The sequence below is a fragment of the Grammomys surdaster genome, unplaced genomic scaffold (genome assembly GCF_004785775.1).
Source record: "Grammomys surdaster isolate TR1022 unplaced genomic scaffold, NIH_TR_1.0 140, whole genome shotgun sequence".
Classification (NCBI taxonomy): Eukaryota; Metazoa; Chordata; class Mammalia; order Rodentia; family Muridae; genus Grammomys; species Grammomys surdaster.
Window position 1 is genome coordinate 163,863 of NW_021604598.1, and position 20,426 is coordinate 184,288.

At 37.0% G+C, this 20,426-nt stretch overlaps 1 pseudogene; it reads left to right on the top strand.

The window, feature by feature from the left end:
- Window positions 1-19,123: 19,123 nt before the first annotated feature.
- On the top strand, window positions 19,124-20,098 carry LOC114618182 (annotated as a pseudogene).
- Window positions 20,099-20,426: the final 328 nt, after the last annotated feature.

Sequence of the window (20,426 nt, forward strand, 5' to 3'; positions counted from 1 at the left end):
ATAACAATTTACACCCAGGGAAGAGAAATCTCCCTGAGAATCCCCTTCTTTTTTCTTTCCAGGTAAAATTGAATCACCCGTGATGCCTGCTATTAGAAGTTCTAACCCAGATGGACCAGAAGCCAGGAGCCTCGCCCTTACCCTCACCCCCTACCTTTTCCCACCTGCACAAGATCCCCTGAAGCTGGGCAACTGCAAGATCCTGCTTGGCAACTGCAGATAGACTCAAAGCAATGTACCATATCATCTGAAGAATAGCAGGGAGACCATAACTCAAGCAGTGTACCATATCTTCTGAAGAATAGCAGGTTGCAGTCCTCCTCGCCCCCACGAATAACCAGGACCCACCGGTCGGGTCAAGTGGCACCAGACGTGGGGCTCAAGGCACGGACCCATCCGGACGGACCCTCATTGAGAGGATGTGCGCACGACATCAAGATTGAGCAAGACAGAGATCATCGCCCGTGACCTGTCGTCCACGGAACCAGGTTGATGCTGCCATCAAGAAGGCAGTTGAAGTTCATTACCATCAGCTGAAAATTGCAGAGAATCCAGAAGTGACCCCGCAGGAGACTGACACAGCTGTCAGCTCCCCTGCCTCCCCCTACGGTCTACCCCTAGACTTCCATGCCCTCCAGAAGAGTTCCTGGTATGCCTGGCTTTGCCCTCATTTCTCTCGCTAGAGAGCTTGGCCTCTTGATCACCACAACAAAAATTGGCTTTTTCCTAAACCAAGGCCACCCTTGATATGGCCGCTAACATTGGGGAGCCTTCCTTTATGACAATATTACACCCCAAACTGACAAATGGTTGGTAACTTGAACATTTACAAGAGACTAGGATGGCTGTGAGTTAGCCCAATGACGGGATTATTGTAGGTCCACTTCCCAGGGGCCCACCCAATGCAGCCGAAAAGGAGTGCGTGGTGCTGGGAGTGGGTGCAGCCTACATGGCCTAAGACAGGGCCCTCACCCTCCTTTCACCCACATCAGAGTCCCTTGACGTTGCCCATCGTCGACAGCCTAAAGCCTTCGACCATCGATGTGACTCGTCTCACATCAGTGTTTTGGGGTTGTGAACTTGTCTAAGACCCCCCATAATTAGACATCCAAATTCAAAACTCACATAGTTGGGATTGAACATAAGACGCCTTCTCTAACTAAACAGAGAAGGGGGAGATGCCAGAAGCCAGGACCCTCGCCCTTACTCTTACCCCCTACCTTTCCCCACCTGCACAATGTCCTCTGAAGCTTGGCAACTGCAAGATCTTGCTTAGCAACTGCATATAGACTCAAAGCAGAGTACCATGTCTTCTTAAGAATAGCAGGGAGACCATAACTCAAGCAGTGTACCATATCTTCTGAAGAACTGCAGGTAGATCATAATTCAAGGCAGTGTACCATATAGACCATGACATGTTTCAAGGCACAGGCCAAGAAGATTTTGTACTTTTCCACCACCTGGACCCTCTTACCTCCTCCCCTTGTAAAACATGCTATAAAAAAGCATTTCATGTTCAAAAAAAAAGAAATTAATAAAAAAAAAAAAGAAAAAAAAATTTCCATGAGTTAAAAAAAAAAAAAAGGCTTGAGTGTTCTTTGTATATCCAAATTTCATTACCTGTAGGCAGTAACTCAAAAGGTACCCAAAGAAATGAAATTTGCCAAATGGATGTTTTTTTTTCAGAGTTTGGAAAACTGATAAGTGTGCATGATACTAGATCCACATACTCAGGATTTCAATGGGCTGATTCTGTAATTACACATTTACTAGGCATTATAGCAATTATGAAAATAACTGTAAAAATTAAAACATAATACTCCAGCATAGGTCCCTGATAAAATGAAGCAATTTTTACATATTGAAGTAAAAAGCATATTCTATACAACACAATCCTACAGGGTAAACAAGCAGTTGTAGAGAGATCTAATTATATTTTAGAGGAGATGATTAACAAGCACAATCACATAACAAAGTCTTCCAGTGACTGATCATATAAAGACTTATAACTTTAGATTTTTTGAATGGTAATGAACAAGAACAGCTGCTGAGAGACCTTGAATTATAGGAAAAAAACAGCTGAATATAATCAATTTGTTATATTAAGGTTCTCATAACTTCTAAATTAGGGGAAAGATCTCTAAGCTGGGGGAGAGACTTTACCTTTGTTCAAGTAGGAGAAGAAAATCTTTGGATTCCATCAAAATTTATAAACACCAGATTGACCAGAAGAGACTCCCTTATGATGATGGCTACACACAGGAAGAAAGTAAACTAGAGGACCAACAGTAGATAACACATATAACTGATTCCCTTACAAGGGACCAGCTATATAACTTTACAAAATGAGAAATTACCTCCAGCTAGGACTTTGGCTATACATAGTAATAAGTTTTAATGGCTACTAAATCCTCACTATTCCATATATATTAAAGGTATATATAAAAATATGTTACAGTTTGGTTGTACAATCCAAATTAACTTATAAAAGAGTAAAAGACACCTTACCTGCTTGAACCCACAGCAGAAAACCATCTTTAGATGATTTTGTACATGGCACATTCTATATATATGTTAATGCAGAAATGTATATAATTTGTAAAAATTTATACATCTGTCGACACCAATTAAGTTAAATCAGCCCTAAAAAGACTGGCCAATATCTCAGTTTACTTAGGACATCAAAAAGATATTGCCGACAAACAGTAAGAAGCAATTTTGGAGAATGATGACTCATTCTCAAGAGATGGAGTGAGTCCTTTTGGTCATTGTGTGTGTAAAGGATATTTGTCAACATTAAAATTTATTACGTGGGTTTTAACACTTATTTAAGGTATTCATCTGAGTAATGCTCAAAAATCCAATGTCCTTTTGAAAGCTGATTTACAAAATAGTTACTACTACTTAGAAATGCAAATTGGTTGTTAATAAAACGTATGATCACATATATACTAGTTTATCTAATTACAGATATATGCTTCCAAGTTAAAAAGATATTAAATACCTAGAAACAAAACAATTCATATATACTACAGATGAGTAGACAGTCTTCAAAATCCTCAGAGATATACATTATATAGTATTTAAAGATGTATTACTAATAAAAGGCCTTTTATGACATTGAGACAGATCTCCTGCTGACAGTACACCCATTCTATTTGAAAAAAGATTGTGAGAATCAAAGAACCTCTTTGTGGAGTTTTCTTCAGAAGCAGTAAACTAGCCACTGGTCAAGAAGGCTGAAGATGATTCTATAACAACTTAGAAAAATATTGTATGACTATCGAGTAAGCTAACTATTTCTGTCATGTCTATAATTCTGGAAGCTTCTTTCCAACACATCCTCAATACTAAGTTAGTATTTATACTTTTCTATCTCTGATGCTGTTGAAGAATAGGTAGTTAGAGTTTAACAATTAATTTTACGGTGTTTAGGATTTAAGAAAATGTTTTAAAGCCTAAGAATATATGTTTTAGGTTGATAATGCAAGTTATCATAAAAAGTGCTTTTTGTAGAGAACTCTATATTGCTAACATGCAATAGATAGTAGAGTACTTTCTCTAAACTTGCCAAATATGGTCTGGACATTGTAAATGTAACTCTCACCAGATTGTTTTCATAATTGTTCTTATTTTCTAGGGTTTATCAGTGATAGAGAGACTGTTATTGTACTTAAAAGGGTACAATTGACAAATGAGATCTCATAAAATTGCAAAGCTTCTGTAAGCCAAAGGACACTGTCAATAGGACAAAACAGCAACCTACAGATTCGGAAAAGATTATTACCAATCCTAGATCCAATAGAGGGATAAGTTCCAATACATCCAAAGAACTCAAGAAATTAGACTCCAGACAATCAAATAACCTTATTAAAAATGGGGTAGAGAGGTAAACAAAGAATTCTCAACTGAGGAAACTAGAAGCCGAGAAGCACCTAAAGAAAAGTTCAATATCTTTAGTCATCATGGAAATATAAATCAAAACAACCCTGAGATTCTACCTCACACCAAAGATCAACGACTCAAAAACTCAGGTGATAGCAGATGCTGGCAAAGATGTGAAAAAGGAGGAATGTACTCCTCTGTTATTGTTGGGATTGCAAGATGGTACAACCACTCTGGAAATCAGTCTAGTGGTTTTTCAGAAAATTGAATATAGCATTACCTGAGGACCCAGCTATACCACTCATGGGCATATACCCAGAAGGTGCTCCAACATAAAGCAAGGATACATGCTTCGCTATGTTCATAGCAGCCTTATTTATAATAGCCAGAAGCTGGAAATAACCCAGATGTCCTTCAACAGAGAAATGGATACAGAAAATGTGGTACATTTACACAATGGAGTATTACTCAGCTATTAAAAAAACCAATGAATTCTAGAAATTCTTAGGCAAATGGATGGTACTGTCATCCTGAGTGAGGTAACTCAGTCACAAAAAAACCACACATGATATGCACTCACTGATAATTGGATATTAGTCCAAAAGCTTGAAATTCTCAAGATACAACTCAACCACCACATGAAGCTCATGAACAAGGAAGACCAAGGTGTGGGTGCTGTGGCCCTTCTTAGAAGGGGCAACAAAATACTCAAGGGATTAAATATGAAGACAAAGTGTGGAACAGAAACTGAAGGAGGGGCCATTCAGAAACTGCTCTACCTGGATATCCATCCCTTGTGCATTCACCAAAAGTAGACACTGATGTGGATGCCAGGAAGTGCATGCTGACAGGAGCCTGATATAGCTGTCTCCTTAGAGGTCTCCGAGAGCCTGAAATATACAGAGGCAGATGCTCACAGATAACCATTGGACTGATCATGAGGTTTCCAATGGAGGAATGAGAGAGAAGACTGAAGGAGCTGAAAGGGTTTGTGGCCCCATGGGGAGAGCAACAATACCAACCAACCAGAGCTCCCAGGTTCTAAACCACCAGCCTGGGAGCACATAGGGAGGTACCATGGCCCCATCTGTATATGTAGGGGAGGATGACATTGCCAGGCATAGGTGGATGAGGAAGTCCTTGGTCCAGTGAAGGCTGGGTGCCCCAATGTGAGGGAGATTGTAGGTGTGGAGGTGGGAGAGGGAGGGTGGGGGCTTATCCTCATAGAAGCAGGAGGAAGGGGAAAGGGATAAGGGATTCCTGGGTAAGGGGTGGGGGTGGGGAAAGGGTATTATATCTGAAATGTAAGTAAAATATCCAATAGAAAAGAACCCCCCCCAAAAAAAAAAACAATCAGAAGTGGAAGATTTCACCTTGGGCTTGGAGGAGTCAGACACATTAAATTGAGGAGGAGCAACCAGACTTGCTTCTGCACTCAAAGCTAGAGTAAATGAGTTATGTAAATTGCTATCTAGTTGGGAAATAATCCAGAACTTTTAGCCTAGGCAGGTATTCATTTATAATTAAGCTTCAGAGTCATTATTCTGGAAACAACGAGGTAGGGCAGTACAGCTCCTAGCTTCAATTCTGGCTTTAGAACCATGAATGAAATGCAAGGGACTCTGGAATCTTTCTCTCCCATTATTGAGTGGTTTGAGGTGGGCAGGCATATGAAAGGAGAGTTTGTTTAAAGAAGTATTGAAAATCCATTGTTTAATGACATCAAAATTAAGCCTAGGTTTCACTGGAGTACCAGACATTGAAGTCTCCAGAGCTTTGAAACTTATGCCAAGAAGACTTGGAAGCACAAAATTAAATCAGCTCTAGAGATAGAATTGTAAATTCAGAACCAATGGCTCCAGCTGCATATTTACCAGAGGATTACCTTATCTAGCATTAATGGGAGGGGAGCCCCTTGGTGTTGTGGAGACTCCATGATACAGCATAAAGGGATGCTAGGACACTGAGGCAGGAAAGGGTGTGTGGGTGGGAAGGACTATTGTAGAATCATAGGGTACAGGGGAGTGGATGGGGGTTTAACTTGGAAGGGGGTGAAATTTGAAATATTAATAAAATAATCAATAAAATAGAAAAGTTTCATGCCAAAAAAAAAAACCTAAACAAACAAAGAAAAGCCAAGAGGGCAGAGCCATCTAAGCTCCTTGACTTCAGATACAGAGTTATAAAATTTGATGACTGTCTTCTGGGTTTTGGTCTTTCTCAGTCCAACATTTCCTAACTATTCCACTACTTCCCCCTTTGTAATGGTAATGCATAATCTTTGTTATTATATATAGGATTTGATTTTTTATTTTATTTTATAGAACATAACAATTACAAAATTGTGTTGAGTTCCACAAAAGACGGAAATGTTGATCTCTGTTGAAAGTGAAATATAATAATTTATGGAAATTGACTAAATGCATTTTATATTACTATGTAGCCTTAAGCCTATAGATTACAGGGAGTGTAATGTGGTGGATTGAGTAATAATAGTCTGTGTAACCTGAGATTTTGGAATACTTGGTCACCATTTGACGGAAAGTTTAGAGAAAATTAGGAGATATGTCTTAGTTTTGGAAATTTAAATTTTTGTTTATTATTTAATAGATGTTGAGGAAAACATAAGAGATGTTGCCTTATTGAGGAGAATTGTGAATCTGGTAGGGGTTTCCTTACAGATTTCAAAAGTTTTCAAGCATGCCCATTGCGCTCTCCTTGTCTCCAAATTGTAAATCAAGATGCAAGATCTCATCTGTTCTTCCTATAAGGCCTTTGTGTATCATCATGGATTATTACTCTGAAACTGTAACCTCTAAGTTAAATGTTTTTTATATGTTCATTTAGTAATAATGTCATATCACAGTAACATAAAATTAATTAAGAGTTTTAATAGAAGGTGATCAGGAGATAGTTAAATAACTGGGAGTTTGACTTGTGAAGCTCTTTATTAAGAAAATTATCATTATATTTAATTATTTATAAATGTTTGAATCTTGGTAGGAGTATATATTTATGAGTACATATGATTATTGAAGGAAGAGGCCTTGTGTGCTATGGATTTGGGGTAAAGGTGGTTGTGAGGCTCAAGATGCGTGTTGTAATAACTCAAATAACTGAAATTTCTTCTGCAAAATCAGCACATGCTCATAAATACTTACCTTCTAATGCTTAAAAGTTTTTTCATTGTACAGATATTTTGTCAGTTAAACTGCTTCTAGCTGACATATAACTTCATTCTATAACATATTGTTTTAATTACTACTGCCAAAATGCAAATCAATCTTTTTCCTATAGAATAAAACTTCTGAAACCACAAGAGGAAATAGAGATCTGTTTTTGGTGCTAGAATCTATATTTAGTTCTTATCATGTGCCATTGTAATTCCTGAATAGTTTATCAAAATATCAAGAGTAATCCCTCAATATATGATGGACAAATGGTAAGAAAATATATTAGTTTCTTTTTGACTAATATTTACTTATCAGTGAGTATATACCATATATATGCCTCTGTTACTTGATTACCTCACTTGATATTTCAAGATCCATCAATCTGCTGCAAATTTCATTAAGTCATTGTTTTTAAGAGCTAAGTAGTACTCCATTGTGTAAATGTACCAAATTTTCTGATCCATTCATCTGTTGAAAAACATCTTTGTTGTTTACAGCTTCTGTCTATTATAAATAAGGCTACAATTAACATAGTGGAACAGATGTCCTTGTTACTTGTTTGAGCATCATTTAGGTGTATGACAAAGAGTAGAATAGATGGATCCTCATATAGAACTATTTCTAACTGTCTGAGGAACTGCCAGACTGAATTCCAGAGTGGTTGTACCTGCTTGCAATCTCATCAACAATGGAAGAGTGTTCCTTTTTCTCCACATCTTCAACAGCATCTGCCATCACCTGAGTTTTTGATCTTAGCCATTTTGACAGGGGTAAGGTGGAATCTCATGGTAATTTTGATTTGCATTTCCTTGATGAATAAAGATGTTGAATATTTCTTGATTGTGATTCCTCAGGTAAGAATTCTCTGTTTAGCTATGTATCCTGTTTTTAATAGAGTTATTTGGATCTCTGGAGTCTAACTTCTTGAGTTCTTTGTATATTTTGAATGTTAGCTCTCTATCAGATGTAGGGTTTGTAAAGATATTTTCCCCATCTGTGGGTTGTCATTTAGTCCTTATAACAGTGTCTTCTTTGCCTTATAGAAGCTTTTCAATTTATAAAGCCCCATTTATCAATTGTTGATCTTAGGGCATAAGCCACTGGTGTCCTTTTCAGAAAATGTTTCTCTGGGCCTATGTGCTTGAGGCTCTTTCCCACTTTCTTTTCTATTAGAGTCAGTGTATCTGGTTTTATGTGGAGGTCCTTCATCCACTTGACTTGAGCTTTGTACAAGGAGATAAGAATGGATCAACTTGCATTCTTCTATATGTTGACCATCAGTTGAACTAGCACCATTTGTTAAAAATGCTTTTTCTCCCATGATTGGACGGTTTTAGATACTTTGTCAAAGATCAAGTGACCAAAATTGTGTGGATTCATTTCTGGGTCTTCAATTACATTCCATTGATCTACCTGCCTATCTCTGTACCAATACCATGTGGTTTTTATCACTATTACTCCATAGTATAGCTTGAGGTTTGGGATGGTTATTCCTGCAGAAGTCATTTTATTGTTGAGAATGTTTTTTGTTAACCTGAGTTTTTTGTTATTCTAGGTAAATTTCAGAGTTGCTCCTTCTATCTCCGTGAAAAACTGAATTGGAATTTTGATGAGGATTACATTGAATCTGTAGATTTATTTAGGTAAGATGGCCATTTTTGATATGTTTATCTTGCCGATTCTTGAGCATGGGAGATGTTTGCATGTTCTGAGATCTTCAATTTATTTCTTCAGAGAACTGAAGTTCTTGTCATCCAGATCTTTCACTTGCTTGATTAGCATTACATAAAGATTTTATATTATTTTTGACTATTGTAAAGGGTGTCATTTTCCTAATTTCTTTCTCAGCCCATTCATCCTTTGAGTAGAGGAAAGCTACCGACTAGTGTGAGTTAATTGGAATACCCATGATACACCTCACAGACCACATAAAACCCAAGAAGAATGAAGACTACACCAAAGTGTGGACACTACAGTCCTACTAACAAAGTGGAAGAAAATAATCTTAGGAAGTAGAGGAAGAGAGGGATCTGGGAGGGAGAGAAAAGATGGAAGGGAAAAGGGGGTCTAGTTAAGATACAGGAGGATACGAGGAGAAGTACAGGATGTCAGGATTTTGCAAGGAGGCATGTATCACTTTTGAAGGGGCACTAGAATGTCCCAAGTTTCAGGGAACCCAATGGTTCCCAGAACCCACCAGGGAGGACATTAGCCAAAATATCCAACCAAGGAGAGGTAGAACCTATAGAGACCATATCAAGTGGGTAGAGATGGTCCCCAGTTGAGGGATGAGTCTAACCACCCACCTCAAAAATATTAATCCATAATCCCTCCCATCAAAAGGAAATGCAGGGACAAAAAGTTGAGCATAGAGATGAAAGAAAAGGCCATCTAGAGACTGCCGTACCTAGGGATCCATCCCAACTGTAGACACCAAATCCAATCGCTATTGCTGGTACGAAGAAGAGCTTGCTGAGAGCAGCCTAGTATAACTGTCCTCTGAGAGGCTTTGCCAGAGCCTGACCAATATATATGCAGATACACACAATCAAACATAGGACTGTGTGTAGTGACACCAATGGAGGAATTAGGGCAAGGACTGAAATGAGCTGAAGGGGTTTGAAACCCCATACCAAGAACAACATCAGCCCAATATCAACCAACCAGACTTTTCAAATCTTCCAGGGACTAAACGAACAACCAGAGAGTACACACAGTGAGACTTATATCTCCAGCTGGATATGTAGAAGAGGATTGTCTTATCAGGCATGACTGGGAGGGTAGTCTCTGGGTCCTGTGGAAGCTGGATGTCCCAGGGTAGAGCAATGCTAGGGTATTGATGCAGGAGTGGGTGGGTGGGGAGGGGAACACCCTCATAGAGTCAAGAAGAAGGGAAAGTGTATAGGGTGTTTGTAGAGGGGAAACTGAGAAGGGGGATAATATTTAAAATGAACATAAATAAAATAACCAATAAAAATAAAAATAATAAAAAATAAAAACAGCTTTCTGCCCCTCGCTTGGTCCTTTTGGCTGGAGCAGACACTTAGCTGGTCTGCTCCTGTGAAGACACCATATCCTGAGACATCCTAGAGGAGCCATGCACTCAGAGCAATGGACACCTAGCTGGTCTGCTCCTATCTAGATATTGTATCCTGAACCATTATAGAGGAGCCACTACACTCAGAGCAGCAGAATTTTAGGATCCCAGAGGTGGCATGAGTCCCAAGAGTTCTTCCACCCAGGAGCTCAGGATCACAGAGACATCTGAAATCTGAGGAGTTCTGACACAAGCAAGATAACTGGAAATAAAGGCTCCAGTCAGAGACAGTGAGTACAGGTAGCACTAGAGTTAAACAGATGGTGTAAGGCAAGCGCAAGAACATAGGCAACAGAAGCCAAAATTATATGGCACCATCAGAACCCAGTTCTCCCATCATAACAAGGCCTGGACACCCCATCACACCAGAAAAGCAGGATTCAAAATTAAAATCAATTCTCATGATTATGATAGAGGACTTTAAGAAGGACATAAATAACTCCCTTAAATAGGTACAGGAGAACACAGGTAAACAGGAAACACAAAATCCCTTAAAGAACTGCATGAAAACATGACCAAACAGGTGAAGGAATTAGACAAAACCATCCAGGATAAAAATGGAAGTAGAAACAATAAAGAAATCTCAAAGGGAGACTACCCTGGAGATAGAAAACCTAGGAAAGAGGTCAGGAGTCATAGATGCAAGCATCACCAACAGAAAACAAGAAACAGGAGAATCTCATGTGTAGAAGATACTATGGAAAACATTGACACAACTGTCAAAGAAAATGCAAAATGCACAAAGCTCCAAGCACAAAACATCCAGGAAATCCAGAACATAATGAGAAAACCAAACCTAAGGATAATAGGTATAAATGAGAGTGAAGATTCTCAACCTAAAAAGCCAGTAAGTATCTTCAACAAAATTATAGAGGAAAACTTCCCTAACTTAAAAAAAGAGATGTCCATGAACATGCAAGAATTCTACAAAATGACAGAGAGACTAGACCAGAAAATAAATATAACCTGTCACATAATAATCAAAACATCAAATGAACAAAACAACGAAAAAATACTAAAAGTAGTAAGAGAAAAATGTAAAGTAAGATATAAAGGCAGACCTATAAGAATTACACCAGAATTCTCATCAGATACTATAAAAGCCAGAGGATCCTGGACTGATAGCATGCAGACCCAGAGAGAACACAAATGTCAGTCCAGGCTACTATAATCTGCAAAACACTCAATCACTACAGATAGAGAAACCAAGATATTTCATGACAAAACCAAATTTACACAGTACCTCCCCACAAATACAGCACTTCAAAGGGTAATTGATGGAAAACTCCAACATAAGGAGGGAAACTACAACCTAGAAAAAGCAAGGAAGGAATATTCCAACAACCCCAAAAGAAGATAGCTATACAAAAGTAATTATACTTCTAATAACAAAAATAACAGGAAGCAACAATCATTTTTCATTATCTCAAATCTCCAATAAAAAAGACATAGACTATCAGACTGGATACATAAATAGGACCCAGAATTTTGATGCAAACAGGAAACACACCTCAGTGAAAAAGAAAGACACTACCTCAGAGTAAAAGGATGGAAAATAATTTTGCAAACAAATGATTCCAAGAAAGAAGCTGGAGTAGCCATTACAATATCAAATAAAATCGACTTTCAATCAAAAATTAGTCAAAAAAATGAGGAAGGACTCTTAACACTCATCAAAGGAAAAAGTCTACCAAGATGAACTCTCAATTCTGAACACCTATACTCTAAATGCAAGGGCACCCACACTCATAAAAGGAACTTTACTAAAACTCAAAGCACACATAGAAGCTCACACAATGATAGTGGGAGATTTCAACATCTCACTCTCAGCAATGGACAGATCATGGAAATAGAAACTAAACAGTGACACAGTGAAATTAACAGAAGTTAGGAACCAAATGGATTTAACAGATATCTATAGAACATTTCATCCTAAAACAAAAGAATACACGTTTTTCTGAGCACCTCATGGTACCTTCTCCAAAATAGACCACATAATTCTTCACAAAACAGTCTTCAACAAATACAAAATGATTGAAATAATCCCGTGCATCCTATCAGATGACCATGGATTAAGGCCGGTGTTTAATAATGACACAAACAATGGAAAGCCCATATACATGTGGAAACTGAAGAATATTCTACTCAATGATGACTTGGTCAAGGAAGAAATAAAGAGAGAAATTAAAGACTTTTTAGAAGTTAATGAAAATGAATACACATCATAACAAAACTTGTGGGACTCCATGAAAGCAGTGCTAAGAGGAAAACTTATAGCTCTAAGTGGCTACAAAAAGAAACTGGAGAGAGCATACACTAAAAACTTGACAGCACGCCTGAAAGCTCTAGAACAAAAAGAAGCAAATACACCCAAGAGGAGTAGACAATGGGAAATAATCAAACTCAGGGCTGAAATCAATCAAGTAGAAGCAGCAGGAACTATACAAAATATCAACAAAACCAGGAGCTGGTTATTTGAGAAAATCAACAAGATAAATAAACCCTTCACCAGACTAACCGGAGTGCACAGAGACAGTATCCAAATTAATAAAATTAGAACTGAAAAGGGAGACATCACAACAGAAACTGAGGAAATTCAAAAAAATCATCAGATCCTACTACAAAGGCCTATACTCAACAAAACTGGAAAATCTGGATGAAATGGACTCTAGACAGATACCAGTTAACAAAGTTAAATCAGGAGCAAATAAACCATCTAAACGGTCCCATAACCCCTAAGGAAATAGCAGCAGTCATTAAAAGTCTCCCCACAAAAAGAAGTCTGGGACCAGACAGTTTTAGTGCAGAATTCTATCAGACCTTCAAGGAAGACCTAATACTGATTCTCTTCAAACTCTTACACAAAATAGAATTAGAAGGAACACTACGCAATTCATTCTATGATGCCACAATCACGCTCATACCTAAACCTCACAAAGACCCAGCAAAGAAAGAGAACTTCACATCAATCTCCCTTATGAATATTGATGCAAAATTACTCAATAAAATTCTCTCAAACTAAATCCAAGAACACATCAAAACAATCATTCATCATGATCAAGTAGGCTTTATTACCCAGGAATGCAGTGATAGCTCAATATTCAGAAATCCTTCAATGTAATCCACTATGTAAACAAACTCAAAAAAAAAACCACATGATCATCTCACTAGATGCTGAGAAAGCATTTGACATAATTCAACATCCCTTAATGGTAAAAGTCTTGGAAAGATCAGGAATTCAAGGCCCATACCTAAACATAGTAAAAGCAATATACAGCAAACCAGTAGCCAACATTAAACTAAATGGAAAGAAACTTGAAGCAATCCCACTAAGATCAGGGACTAGACAAGGCTGCCCACTCTCAACCTACCTATTCAATATAGTACTTTAAGTCCTAGACAGAACAATTAGACAACAAAAGGTAGTCAAAATGATTCAAATTGGAAAGGAAGAAATCAAAATTTCACTATTTGCAGATCATGTGATAGTATACTTAAGTGACCCCAAAACATCCACCTGAGAAATCCTGAACCTGATAAACAACTTCAGCAAAGTGGTAGTATATAAAATCAACTCAAACAACTCAGTAGCCTTCCTCTATTTGAAGGATAAACAGGCTGAGAAAGAAATTAGGAAATGACACCCGTCACAATAGTCACTAAGTATATAAATTACTTTGGTGTGAATCTAACCAATCAAGTGAAAGATCTGTATGACAAGAACTTCAAGTCTCTGAAGAAAGAAATCGAAGAAGATCTCAGAAGTCTGAAAGATCTCCCATGCTCGTGGATTGGCAGGATAAATATAGTAAAACAGGCGATCTTGTCAAAAGCAATCTACAGATTCAATGCAATCCCCATCAAAATTCCAAATCAATTCTTCATAGAGATAGAAAGAGAAATTCTCAGATTCATTTGGAATAACAAAAAAAAAAAAAACGGAATAGTGAGAACTATTCTCAACAATTAAAGAACTTTTGGGGGTATCACTATCCCTGACCTCAAATTGTACTACAGAACAGTAGTGATAAAAAAACGTCATGGTATTAGTACAGAGACGGGCTAGTAGATCAATGGAACATAATTGAAGATCCAGAAATGAACCCACATACCTATGGTCACTCGATCTTTGACAAAGGAGCTAAAACCATCCAGTGGAAAATGGACAGCATTTTCAACAAATCGTGCTGGGTCAAATGGAGGTCAGTGTGGAGAAGAATGCAAATCGATCCATTCTTATCTCCTCGTACAAAGCTCAAGTACAAGTGGATAAAGGACCTCCACATACAACCAGATATACACTGAAACTAATAGATGTGAAGGTAAGGAAGACCTTCAAATACCTAGGCACAGGGGAAAAGTTCCTGAACAGAACACCAATGGCTTATGCTCTAAGAGCAAGAATTGAGAAAAGGTACCTCATAAAATTCCAAAGTTTTTGTAAGGCAAAGGACACTGTCAATAGGACAAAACAGCAACCTACAGATTGGGAAAAGATCTTTACCAATCCTACATTTGATAGAGGGCTAATATCAATATATACAAAGAACTCAAGAAATTAGACTCCAGACAACCAAATAATCCTATTAATAAATGAGGTACAGATCTAAACAAAGAATTCTCAACTAGGGAAACTCAAATGGCCGAGAAGCACCTAAAGAAATGTTCAATATCCTTAGTCATCAGGGAAATGCAAATCAAAACAACCCTGAGATTCTACCTCACACCAGTCAGAGTGGCTAAGTTCAAAAACTCAGGTGATACCAGACGCTGGCACAGATGTAGAGAAAGAGGAACACTCCTCCATTGTTGGTGGGATTGCAAGAGGGTGCAACCACTCTGGAAATCAGTCTGGCAGTTCCTCAGATAATTGGGCATAGCATTACCTGAGGACCCAGCTATACCACTCATGGGCATATACCCAGAAGATGCTCTAATATATAACAAGGGCACATGTTACACTATGTTCATAGCAGCCTTATTTATAATAGCCAGAAGCTGGAAATAACCCAGATGTCCTTCAACGGAGGAATGGATACAGAAAATGTGGTACATTTACACAACAGAATATTACTGAGCTATTAAAAAAAAAACCAAGGTATTTGAGAAATTCTTAGGTAAATGGATGGTATTAGAAAATATTATCCTGAGTGAGGTAACTCAGTCACAAAAGAACACATATGATATTCACTCACTGATAATTGGATATTAGCCCATTACCTTGAAATACCCAAGATTCAACTCATAGACCACATGAAGCTCATGAAGAAGGAAGACCAAGTATGGGTGCTTCTGTCCTTCTTAGAAGGGGTAACAAAATACTCAAGGGAGCAAATATGGAGACAAAGTGTGAGTCAGAAACTGAAGGAGGGGCTGTCTGGAGACCATTCCACCTGGGTATCCATCCCATGTGCATTCCCCAAAGGTAGATGCTGATGTGGATCTCAGGAAGTACATGCTGATATAACTGTCTCCTTAGAGGTCTCCCAGAGTTTGACATATTCTGAGGCAGATGCTCACAGCTAACTATTGAACTGATCAAGGGGTTCCCAACTGAGGAGTAAGAGAGAAAACTTGAGGAGCTGAAGGGTTTGCAGCCCCATGAGGAGAGCAACAATACCAAACAACCAATGCTCCCAGAGTCTAAACCACCAGCCTGGGAGCTCATAGGGAGGGACTCTTGGCTCCAGCTGTATATGTAGGGAAGTATGGCCTTGTCCGGCATAGGTGGGAGAGGAGATCCTTGGTCCCATGAAAGCTGGTCGCCGAGTGTGGGGAAATTCGAGGGTGGGGAGGGGCGAGTTATGGGGTAGTTGTGGGCACATCCTCATAGAAGCAAAAGGATGGGGGATGGGAATAGGGGTTCCTGGGCAGGGAGGTGGGAAAAGTGGGGTAAGGGGATAATATCTGAAGTGTGAATAAAATATCCAATAAAAAAATTTAAAAAATTAAAAACAAAAATATATTAGTGCGTTTATAGGACAAAAACATTAAAAAGTGATTGAAAAAGTAATTTTGGAACTCAGTTGTATTTAAACTCTGTATATATTAGTTTACAAACTAATAGATTTTATAATGCTTCTTTATATATTTATTTTAAGTCATAAAAATCAGTCATATCCAAAATTGCCTATACAGAACTGTTAATAATATAATTAAAAATACATAGATTGAACATGGAGCCTAAAATACTCAATATCCTTTTGGGATTAGTTATGCTTATTCACATGATAGAGTTTCCTAATTACATTAAAATGTATTTTATTTAAATTTAAAATATACTTCATATAAATCCCACATTTAAAAACTAGAGGTTATAAATTTGAGCATCATTGGGTTCATATATTAGTATTTGGAAAGTGGGGCAGTGATGGAACATGCCTTTTATCCCAGCACTTGGGAGGCAGAGGCAGTCAGATTTCTGAGTTTGAGGCCAAAGTCAGTTCCAGGACAGCCAGAGCTATACACACAAACCCTGTCTCAAAAAAAAAAAAAGAAAAACAATTAATATTAGAATTTGGAGGGGTGGAATATCTTAATTAAAGTACTCATGTATAAAAATCCCATAAGAAAACAAAATTAAAACATGCTTATATACCTAAATCTAAAACAAAACCTGGGTGGTAAAGATACCATTGCTCAGTGAATAGTGGCATATTTGTGTCTACAACTTGGGTAAGATGCACGTTACTCAGAAACACAAGCTTAAATACAATTATTAACCTTGAATTACAGGAAAAAAAGAGCAGCTGTGATTGCTACACCTTCTATAGCATCAGTCTCCATGCATTTATGCATTTATATGATTAACAACATAATACCAAAGTATATATAATGAGATGGTTTGTACATTCTGTCTCTAGGGACATAAGAGCTGTAAATCCACTGATCTTACAACCTGACTCAAGAGGCTTGCCTCACTTATAAAACATATTTTGAATATGTTCTAAGTTCTTATGTGTTTGGCAATAAACTCAAGGTTTCACACAGAGGTGCTACCCTTCCAAACAATAGGTGTTCTGTAACCACCGTTATCAGATGTTTTGACTATTCTCTATTCATCATGACCATAGCAAGGTAATTCTATCTACTGATGATTTGAAGTTTCTTATACCTGAATCTGTGTGAAAACTGAGTACAGAAGGTGAGCAATATGAAATTGCACATAGGGTTTTTACTATCACAATTGTCTCACATCCTTTGCTACCTTTGTTAAATTACACAATACTTCTCTCTTACTAAAGCAAATTAAGAATTAATAGTGCATTTTTTAGGGACTAATGTGATAAACTTATCTATACTTACTTGCAAATTTTGGGTATGTAAGGGGAAAGATAATTTTTCAGCTTTGTATGCTCTTTTCCTCAGATCAACATATATGTATAGTCAGAAAAAAATGTTAATTGTACCTAGAATTTGTGAGAACAGTGGGAATATTGATGCAGCCACACACAGAGAAACCTAGAGATCTGATCTAATTTCATCAATACAAAATCTCAAAAGACATTGAATTATAATAAGCACATAAACATTGCAATAATTTAAAATTGTCATTGATCTCAAGTAAAACTGAAGATGTCATTTTTAATAAAATCGTATAGTACATAGGAAATCAAGTAATTGTCATACCGTGTATTCCTATAAGAAACTCAAAATAATTATGCACATTTGATAAGTATTTAATGCCTTTTCAGAAAATTCCAGAATTCTAACTTCATGCTTTTACTGTTGGCATTCACCATACACCACATACACATACATACATACACACACGCACACACACACACACACACTATATATATATATATATATATAAAATTTTACTACTAATTTGTTTTACTTATTGCATACAACACTGACATTTCCACATTTTACTTCATGTCCAGTGTTCTCATACTAAATAGAAACTCATGATGTAAACTGACCCTAAACTTCACAGCTATAGAAAGTCTATACTGTTTGCATCTTTTATCCTAGAAAACTAGAGCTATCAAGTTGTTTTAGAATATCAGGGAATGCACTCAATAGAAAAATGTGACTAAGTTTTCATTATATTGAATAACATTCTATTTATCTGAAGGTGGCTTATATGTGTTTATCTTTCATGATTCAAACCTAATAACCTGCAAGGTTTCATTTTGTTAACAGTTTTCAAATAAACACAAGCACAGTGGTTTTGAGTCAGACTGAGTGAAGACATTTTAACTAAAAATGATATTTGCTGAGTGGTAATTTTATTAGTTAAATAGTGAAGGGAATCCAAATTAGGATATCTAATGGTTCTCTTATGTTATGTTTTATATGTCAAAAATTCATAATATTTTCCTGTGCATTTTCTCTTATGATTCTTAAGTTTTCTTCTCATTTGAATATTTTTTCTATTTTATTCAATAAGCTATTAGGAATGCAAAAATGTTTTAAAAAGAACGTTATCCTAAATAATTCAGATTTCTTGGTTTCTAATTATGTTTCTAATTTTTATATTGAGTAAACTTGTTCTTTGTCAATGCCATACATTTTTATAACTCAACATTGTACGTTATACAATGATGTTATACGTTGATTCCTGCCCCTATTCTTTTCTCACCTCCCTACAAAACTCTTTCTCATATGCTACAATTTAAAAATATATAGTGTTTCTTTTGAAATTCATTCTCACAACTCTTAAAAATTAATGGAAAATTTGATATTAAGATATCTTAATAAGCATTTGTCCTAAGGAATGTACAAAAGTAGTAATACAAGGAATTGGAAAAGAAGTAGAGATAATTGAGAAAATGAGTATATTTAATTATGTAAAGTAGAAATAATAATAGTTGATAATCAGATATATAGGATTATTTTTCACTTAAATATTTCTACATCAGTAACTACGAGAGCAACATTTTAAAAATTTGCTGAAGTAAGTATATTTTTTACCATCATCTCTAAAGGTTTTTGTATAGTGTACAGAACACTGTATTAGGTGATGTGACAATTGCTTTCACTACCTCTACTCATGTTCTTCAGGAATACTGAATATAGAAATCAAACATTTACTTTGGAATTTATTCTTCTGGGATTGACAGATGATCCAGAACTGCAGCTTGTCCTCTTTGGAATCTTCCTCTTCATGTACCTTGTTACAGTTCTAGGAAACCTCATCATTATCTTGGCTGTTATCCTTGACTCCCACCTCCATACCCCAATGTACTTCTTTCTCTCTAACCTGTCCTTCACTGACATCTGCTTCATCACCAGCACAGTTCCCAAGATGTTGATAAACATCCAGAGACAGAACAATGCCATCAGTTACACAGATTGCCTTACACAGATGTACTTTGTTGTTTTTCTTGGTGGAATGGAAAACTTTCTTCTTGCAGCAATGGCTTATGATCGCTATGTGGCAATCTGCCATCCACTAAGATACATGATCATGATGAATCCAAACATCTGTAGTCTGTTAATTTTGTTCTCCGTGTTCAGTAGCATGGTGGATGCCATGCTACACAGTCTGTTGGTGTTGCGACTATCCTTCTGCACATATTTGGAAATCCCCCATTTCTTCTGTGAACTTGCTCATATAATCAAGCTGTCATGTTCTGACACTCTCATCAATAACATAGTGATATACCTGGCAACTTTCATTTTTGGTGGACTTCCGTTTTGGGGCATCATTTTGTCTTATGTTCAAATAGTCTATTCAGTTTTGAAAAAGCCCTCAGTAAGAGGCAATTACAAGGTCCTTTCCACCTGTGGGTCTCATTTGACAGTTGTTTTACTGTTTTATGGCTCAGTGATTGGGGTCTACATCAGTTTTGCAGTGACTGACTCTACTAGAAAGACTGCAGTGGCTTCAGTATTATATACTGTGGTCCCACAGATGCTGAACCCCTTTGTGTATAGTCTGAGGAACAAAGACATGAAAGAAGCCTTGAGGAAATTATGTGGTGGGATTCTGTAACACTATAGTTAAACAAAGCTGTTGAAAACTAGCTTCAATCTTAACACATGATTAGTCCCCATAGAATTATGTTATATTAATAGTGCTACTGTTAGTCTAAACAGTGCCAGATACTGTAAATTCTGAGAAATATAGCTAATAAATATTATCATTGATAGGTAACAACTTATGAAATTGTTATATTTAGATATTAGTAAATTTAATGTGATGTATTGTTTTCAAAACACATACATGAATGTATCTTCAATTGTAAGATAATGAAATTATAGCAATAATATAGTAACATGAAAATCAGATTTATATTTCAAAGATGGTGGAGGTAGGATAT